Source organism: Tachyglossus aculeatus, assembly GCF_015852505.1.
Source record: "Tachyglossus aculeatus isolate mTacAcu1 chromosome 12 unlocalized genomic scaffold, mTacAcu1.pri SUPER_6_unloc_3, whole genome shotgun sequence".
Classification (NCBI taxonomy): domain Eukaryota; kingdom Metazoa; phylum Chordata; class Mammalia; order Monotremata; family Tachyglossidae; genus Tachyglossus; species Tachyglossus aculeatus.
In genome coordinates, this window is record NW_024044830.1 from 8064503 (window position 1) to 8073561 (window position 9059).

At 47.5% G+C, this 9059-nt stretch overlaps 1 pseudogene; it reads right to left on the reverse strand.

The window, feature by feature from the left end:
- Positions 1-6918: 6918 nt before the first annotated feature.
- Positions 6919-8829, reverse strand: LOC119921609 (annotated as a pseudogene).
- Positions 8830-9059: the final 230 nt, after the last annotated feature.

Here is a 9059-nt window from a genome sequence, read left to right on the forward strand (position 1 = left end):
GGAGATGGAAAGGGAGAAATTGGCTTGATGCAAAAAAATCTCCTGCTTGTATTTCTCTACCTATGATCATCCAGGCCTCCAAAGAGAATATTTGAGGTGAAAAATGAGATATTTGCCTTATGCAAAATAATCTCCAGACTTTAAGTACTCTTACCTAAACTTTTCAAGACCTGCAGAGTCAGTGTATTCAGTGTACGGTTTATGCCAAAAGAAAACATAGCAAAAAACCCCTCTAATTTGTTTCTCTGCCTATGGCCTTTAAGGCCTGCAAAGAGAACGTTTGAGGAGTTAAAGGAATTATGATCTTCTTCTACAGCCCACCACGCACCCTCCACTCCTCTGCTGCTAATCTCCTCACCGTACCTCGTTCTCACCTGTCCCGCCATCGACCCCCAGCCCACGTCATCCCCCGGGCCTGGAATGCCCTCCCTCTGCCCATCTGCCAAGCTAGCTTTCTTCCTCCCTTCAAGGCCCTACTGAGAGCTCACTTCCTCCAGGTGGCCTTCCCAGACTGAGCCCCCTCCTTCCTCTCCCCCTCGTCCCCCTCTCCATCCCCCCCATCTTACCTCCTTCCCTTCCCCACAGCACCTGTATATATGCATATATGTTTGTACATATTTATTACTCTATTTATTCATTTATTTATTTATTTTACTTGTACCTATCTATTCTATTTATTTTATTTTGTTAGTATGTTTGGTTTTGTTCTCTGTCTCCCCCTTGTAGACTGTGAGCCCACTGTTGGTAGGGACTGTCTCTATATGTTGCCAGCTTGTACTTCCCAAGCGCTTAGTACAGTGCTCTGCACCCAGATGCAGATTTCCTCTTTTTTTAACAACCTCATCCTTACCATCCTTGTGTTTCATTCTAACATTGTGAGCCCATGGAGGTCCAGGGATCATGTCTAACTCTCACTTGTGTATTTTCTTCCCCAGTGATTAGTAGAGAGCTCTACTCACAGTAGTTGTTTAATAAATACTATTGCTACTACTACTACTACTATTTCTCCTCCTCCGACTATGTTGCCGACTTTTACTTCCCAAGCTCTTAGTACAGTGCTGTGCACACAGAAAGCACTCAATAAATACGATTGATTGAATGAATGAATGAACAGTTACCAAGAGAGAAAACCCCCCACCTTTTCCGGATTCAACATGGGCTTGCCCAGGCAGGTGTCCACTTTGGCCACCAGGTGGGTAGGTCAAATTCAAGCCCTTCAGACTGGGAGAGGGAAGGGCTTCCTTCTCAGAGCCGTTGGGTGGGGTCAGGCTCGGGATCCAGGCTGCGGCCTTGTAGCCCAGGACACTGGGCCCAGGATTTTTCCCAGGGTGCACTGCGGCCATGGAACCCATTGCCACATTCCAGACAAGTACAGGCTCTACCAACTCTGTCGACTTGTGCTCTCGCAAGCATTTGATACAGTGCTCTGCATGCAGTAAGCCCTCAATAAATAGCATCGACTGCCACTGAATTAAAAACCATCTTTTTAATCAATGCTCTAGGGGACTCTTCCCTAGAGCCCCAGAGTCAAGACAAACTACTTGAAAAACTGGGAAGGGACCTCGAGGACCGTGTCAACCTGGCCCTATTTTGGACTGTGAGGTCGACCAGCTATTCTTTTGTAAACCTCATGGACGTGTTTGAATTTCCTTGATGACGTTTTCATTCTATTCATCTTTAGAAAAACAGGTTGGAATGGGAGAGGAGAGAATCCAAACTCCTCAAGGACCAAACAAGCTGGAAGGCACACCCCAGGTTCCTCAGAAACTCAAGGTGCCGAGAAGACCGACACCACCCCTCAAGCCCTTCCTGTGCCAGGTCGAGCTCTTGGGGAGCCAAACGACAACACAACTTGATGCATGCAAATGATGCTTACTATCTCTTTGCAGGAACCTATTGTTTTTCAATGCACTTCTTAAGCACTTACTATGAGCCAATAACTGTAGTATGCCCCGGGGTAGGTAAAACATGGTCAGTCCCTGTCCCACATGGGGCTCACACTCTAAATCCCTACCTTCCAGTTGAGGTAACTGAGGTCACCCAGCTGAGAAGTGGCAGAGCCAGGATTAGATCCCATGTCCTCTGACACCCAGTCCCATGCTCTATCCTTTAGGTCATGTTGCTTCTCTAATTTTCTTTCAATCTGAACGTCTTCCAAGAATAATCAACCAATCAATGATATTTATCTTTAGTTTAATTAATTGATCAATTTCAGCTCTCCCACATGCCTGTTGTTTGGCTTTGGACACTTCACTTCTCTGTGCCTCTCTGCTCCCTCATCTGCAAAATGTGGATTCATTTTGTTCTCCCTCCCATTGGGATAGAGATGCATGGACTTGGGACGTACCTTTAGATGAGATATTCTCCGTCCTCTCAAGTGGTAATCCATCCACCTGGGCTGCGGACCTCATTCCCTTTCATCTTATGAAAATTCTCACCCCTTCCCTCCTCCCTTCCTTAACTTCCATCTTCAACTGCTCACTCTCCACTGGTTCCTTCCTCTCTCCCTTCAAACATGCCCACGTCTCCCCCACCCTAAAAAACCCTCTCTTGACCCCACTGCCCCTTCTAGTTATTACCCTATCTCCCTCCTACCCTTCCTTTCCAAACTCCTAGAATGAGTCGTCTATACTCGCTGCCTCGAATTCCTCAACTCCAACTCTCTTCTAGACCCCCTCTAATCTGGCTTCTGTCCCCTGCACTCCACCGAAACTGCCCTCTCAAAGGTCACCAATGACCTCCTTCTTGCCATATCCAATGGCTACTACTGTATCCTAGTCCTCCTCGACCTCTCAGCTACCCTCGAAACTGTGGACCATCCCCTTCCCCTCAACACGCTATCCAGCCTAAGTGGTTTGTATGTTTTTTAGAGTGTTGCTTGACCCTTGAGAAGTCAACCAAAGTTTGGTAGTTTGGAGGCATCCAGAGCTCATCTCTGGAGATGACATTCATGCTGCCATGGGGAAGGAAGCCTTAAGCAGAAGGAAGTGAAGGGGAAAAAATTCAGGTTAAGGCATTTAGCTCAACTTGACTGCCTTAGGTAAACCTTCACTAATTGAATTTAGTAACAGTACAAACACTGGTTTTACAGAATGCTTCAGTGTTTCATCAGTCACTCTGTAACATCATTGACATGACTGTCAGCACTTTTTGTGGGAGCGTGTAGGATTTGACTTTTCATCCTTCTTTACTGTCAGAATATATTTCCAAGATGCAACAATAAAATGTACACGAATATCAGTCACTGAACTGTGGAAATCTTGTTGTTCTGGAGGGCTCTCAGGAAAAAATTCATCTTATCAAATTGCATTTTTATTGTATTCATTCATTCAATCATATTTATTAAGCACTTACTGTGTGCAGAGCACTGTACTAAGCGCTTGGGAAGTACAAGTTTGCAACATATAGAGACGGTCCCTACCCAACAGTGGGCTCACAGTCTAGAAGGGGGAGACAGACAACAAAACAAAACATATAAACCAAATAAAATAAATAGAATAAATATGTACAAGTATTGTAGAGCTGGTATTCTTAAAACCCAGGGGTTGCTTTGTTACAAAACTTTGGGTTAAAGAAAAACTTGCACTGGGGTCACCATGGAGTCCATTGACAAGCCCCAACGAGTACAAGACATTTCTTCCACCTCCACCATATCCTGTATGCAAACAAACTCAGATTCCCTAATTTGTTCATTCATTCATTCATTCAATCGCATTTGTTGAGTGCTACTGTGGGCAGAGCACTGTACTAAGTGCTTGGAAAGTACAGTTCAGCAATAAGGAGAGACAATCGCTGCCCACAAAGGAGTTACAGTCTAGAAGGGGTCTACAGACATCTAAACAAGTAAACAGGCATCAATATAAATAAAAAGAATTATAGATATGTGCAAATATGCACAAGTGCCGTGGGGCCGGGGGGCGGGGGTGGGTGTTAGAGCAAAGGGAACAAGTCAGGGTGATGCAGATGGGAGAGGGAGCTGAGGAAAAGGGGGACTTGGTCTGGGAAGGCCTCTTGGAGGAGGTGAGCCTTCAGTAGGATTTTGAAAGGGGGAAGTGTGATTGTTTGGCATATTTGAGGAAGGAGAGTGTTCCAGGTCAGAGGTAGGACATGGGCCAGGGTCGACGGTGGGACAGGAGAGAAAGAAGCACTGTGAGAAGATCAGCACTAGAGGAGTGGTGTGTGTGGGCTGAAATGTAGGAGAGAAGGGAGGTGAGGTAAGAAGGGGCAAGGTGATGGGGAGTTTTGAAGCCAATAGCGAGTTCTTGTTTCCCTAAACACATTCCAGCCACAATACATAATGCAAACGTGATTGGTTGGAATTCTGTGCACTCCTAGCTTCGGCTAAAAGTTTTTTCTAGTACGGATTTATGGATTTAGAGATGAACATATAGCCATCCTTTGTGTTGACGCTACTGACAGTGAAAATCTAGCCATGCTTAAGAAAGAGACCGAACAGTCCAATACGAAACCAAAACCCTTTTCTATTCTGTGTTCCCAGAAGGATAGATCCTTGCTGGGTGACTCTTAAACCTACTAATAATTATGGTACCTAAGTGCTTTTTATGTGCCAAGAACTGTTCTTAGCACTGGGGTAGATACAAGTTAATCTGGATGAACACAGTCCCAGTTCCACACTGGGATCACATTCTTAGCCCCCCTCCTTCCTCTAACCCTTCCCCCCTCCCGACTCCCCCCCCGCCTTATCTCCTTCCCCTCCCCACAGCACCTGTATATATGTATATCGGTTTGTACATATTTATTACTCTATTTATTTTACTTGTACATATTTATTCTATTATTCTATTATTTATTACTCTAAACATATTGTTATTATGTTTTGTTTTGTTGTCTGTCTCCCCCTTCTAGACTGTGAGCCCACTGTTGGGTAAGGACCGTCTCTATATGTTGCCAACTTGCACTTCCCAAGCGCTTAGTACAGTGCTCTGCACACAGTAAGCGCTCAATAAATACAATTGAATGAATGAATGAATCTCCATTTTTTACTGATGTGTAAATAATCCTTATTTTACATATGAGGTAACTAAGGTACAGAGAAGTTGTGACTTTCCTAAGGTCACACAGCAGATAATTGGTGGAGCCGGGATTAGAACCCAGGACCTTATGCCTCCCAGGCCTGTGCTCTATCCACTACACCCTGCTGCTGGTTCATTCAGAACTTATATCTGTTTTCAAACCTGCTTCTTGGTGTCCCACCAGGGCATCACAGATGATGAGATGGCCATGCAATTTAATGAGATGGCCAAGTAATTTAATTGGTGATTAAAATCGTCAATAAACTCAAAGGGACATTATAAAGATAGGTGTACCTCTTTAGTCGCTTATAATAATAATAATGGTATTTGATAAGCATTTACTATGTGCCAAGCGCTGTTCTAAGCGCTGGGGAGATACAAGGTGATCAGGTTGTCCCATGGGGGGCTCACAGTCTTAATACCCATTTTACAGATGAGCAAACTGAGGCTCAGAGAAGTTAAGTGACTTGCCCAAAGTCACACAGCTAACAAGTGGCAGAGCCGGGATTTGAACCCATGACCTCTGACTCCAAAGCCCATACTCTTTCCACTGAGCCACGTTGCTTCTCTGTATAGTATATATATAGTACATTATAGTATGTATAATATACTATATGTGTGTGTTTATTACATAGACAATAATTATGTTCCTTTATAATTTTTCTGTGTGTTTATAAATGATAATACTGATGAGAGGTGAATGTGAGCTCAAGAAATAGACATTGCAGTGCAGCAAGGAGAAAATTTTTCCCTCAGTTGATAGAGGAGCCAGAGACCCAATGTTTCAGTCTTTCACCCTGGTCTTCTGTAGAACAGGGACTACATTCCCACAGAATCCCACAGAAGGAAAGGAAAACTCAGTTTGCCTACACACCCCACACACCGACAACACTCACGCATATTCTGTCATGGAATTATGCTGTGCCTGTCAGAGGAATGTTCCCTACTGTACCACACAAAACCCCAAATGGATGTAAGGGTTACTAATAAATGATGTGTTCCCTGCCCATAGCAGACTGCCCCTAGTCTGCCCATGCCTGACTTCCACAACCCCTCCCCACCATACCTGTTCTTCTCACCAAAACCCCAGTGTGACCAATGGCCTCAATAATAAGTACTTCTTAAGCACTTGGTATGTGCCGAGCACTGTTGGAAGCACTGGGTTAGATACAAGCAAATCAGATTGGGCAGGCTTGAGTCCCACATGGGACTCCAACTCTTAAGCCCCATTTACAGATGAGGTAACTGAGGCCCAGAAAAGTCAAGCCACTTGCTCAAGGTCAGCCAGCAGATGCGATGGCATCAGGGTTAGAACCCAGTTCTCCTGACTCCCTTGCCCGTGGTTTATCCAGTAAGCCACACTGCATCCCCCCAGCAGGAGGGAGCACTCACGCCTGACATGCCCACAGCCCAACATCCAATGCTAGCCAGGATCAAGCCTAGGCCCAACGAGACAGACGAAAGACCCGCCTTCCCATATTGAGCCTCCAGGAGGCCTTCCCAGACTGAGCCCGCCTTTTTCCTCTCCTCCTTCTCCTCCTGCCCTCTCCATCACACCCCCACCCGACCCCCTTCCCCTCCCCACGGCACTTGTGTATATATGTACACATTTATTACTCTATTACGTTTACTAATGATGTTTATATAGCTATAACTCTATTGATTCTGATGGTTTTGACAACTGTCTCCTGTCTACTTGTTTTGTTTTGTTGTCTGTCTCCCCTTTCCAGACTGTGAGCCCGTTGTTGGGTAGGGACCATCTCTATATGTTGCCGATTTGTACTTCCCAAGCACTTGGTACAGTGCTGTGCACACAATAAGCTCTCAATAAATACGATTAAATGAATGAACGACCCAGCTTTCCTGCAGGAAGAACCATTTATTTTCAACAAGCCCAGGATGGAAAATGAAGGTGGACGCTGTGCTCCGGGGAGAACTGGCTGATTCCCCCGGAGCACAGGAAGGCCTCTGTTTGAATGTTCATCTTTGTGCAGTGTTTAGGGGGCCCTGGGCCTAGTCGACCCGGGGCCCAGGAAGACGTCTTGAGGATGAAGTGTGAGGACCTGGGGGCTGAGCCCCACGGATTGGTATGGTAGAGAAGGGAGCGAGACTCTCAAGACAGGGCGATTTGTTGTTCCTGGATGCTGAGCTCCACTTGCAAGGCTGCTTTGAGCCCGTTGTCACCCAAGCCTTGGGGCTGATATTGGACTGCTGGCCTTTGCCGAGAGAACTGAGCCACATTTTTAGCTTGGCTGAAAACGAACCTTGAGGTGACGACTGGTTTATCTTGCTGATCCTTGCTGGGACCAAGGTGGAAGAAACGGGGCCCCAGGATTTGGCTGGTCCTGGGACCTTTGCTGCCAGGGCAGAGACAGAGGTCCTGCTGTGGTCTTTAGCGTCCTTCTTCCCTCTCTGTATAGCCGTGATGGCTCCCAAGTGGCCTGCAGACCTGGGAGGGCAGAGGGATGAATTGATGGGGAGGGAACCTGGCTCATCGTTCTTCGGTCCCGGGGCCTACAAGGTTTGGATCTGAGGTCTTGCCCCATTATATGCTCCCTGGGAGTGGTGGCGCTCTCTGCTGCCCATTGGAACCTGGTGGCGTTCAGCAGCGGGTAAGACATGGGCTTTCTCAGATGTCTCCCCATTCACCCAGTCAGTCACACCGCAGTCAGGCTGGTCTCCAGTAGGAGTAGGCTCATGGCCTGGTCTCGCGGCCAGCCGGATCAGCCCTAATGGGGACACCGTGACAGGCCCAGTTAGGTAATGTATGAGAGAAAGCCCAGAAATAAAAGCCACGTGCTTTCTCTTCAAGACGGTTTCCAGGGCCTTTACTATCCTTTGGACAATGACTATCCTTCTTTTAGACTGTGAGCCCACTGTTGGATAGGGACTGTTTCTATATGTTGCCAACTTGTACTTCCCAAGCGCTTAGTACAGTGCTCTGCACACAGTAAGCGCTCAATAAATACGATTGATTGATTGATTGATTGGACAGGTCGCCAGCCTTGATTTTTCCCTGGTGTTTCCGTGGTCCCGACTTCAAACTGAGCTTCAGGAAGGACTCCACCCTTCTGTCACACCATGTAACCGGCCTTTGTGTTCTCTGGTGTCTCTGTTCAGGGACCCTGGAGTGGGGGAAGGTGGAATGGCTGGTGGAATGGCTGGGTCCGGATATTTGGGGCTGGAGAGACCTGGGGCGCTCAGTGAAGAAGGAGGAGCTGGCGGGGGTGAGGTGCCAGTATCGTCCCTCCCGCTGTGCGCCACGAAGGAGATTTCCCCAGCAATATACTGATGGTGCTTTGAATCAGTGTTGTCTTCTAGCGCCCACTATTCACTTTTCAGCCTGGGTTGAGTCCTCGAGTCTCAGAACCTTAGATATGCCATCCGTGACATCTGGCACACTGCGGCCCGAGTCCTTAATGTGGCCCGAGTCCTTAATGTGGCCCGGGTCCTTGATCAGTGAGGACCCCGGGGGGATGGACATTCCATGGCAGAAGCCTCTCTTCTCAGGAGAGTCGTGCTGGGCATCATTTGGGTGGGTTTCCTGCCCTCCCACCTGCAGCATGTGGCTCTCTGGATATCTCTGCTCCTGGGACGATGTCGTCAGTCCCTCGGCTTCACTCTGCCAGGGAGCGGGGCCAGTGGAAGCGGTTGGAATTACCAGACCCAGGGGGCCGTGGCTGTTTGGGCTGAGGTGAGGGGGCTGGCAGGAGGTCATGGTCCCCCTAGTCTTAGTCTGCAACTTGGCAGATTTTGGCTCTGTTTCCTCATGGGATTCTGTTGCAGGACATGCCATTCGCCCGTGGCCAGAGCAACTGAAGCTCAGCTCCCCTCAAACGTGGATCTTTCTCCTCCAGCTGTCGAGTTGGAGGCCCTTTGCCTTGAGAGAGAATCGGGTCTCTTAAGTTAGTGGATAGTTTGGTCAACGAGGAGGACTTAAGTAGCCATGATCTGCTCTTCCGGGCAGGTTCAGTTCCTGACTCTGGCCCTCGGGAGAAAGACGCTCTGGGCCAAAACATCTTCTCC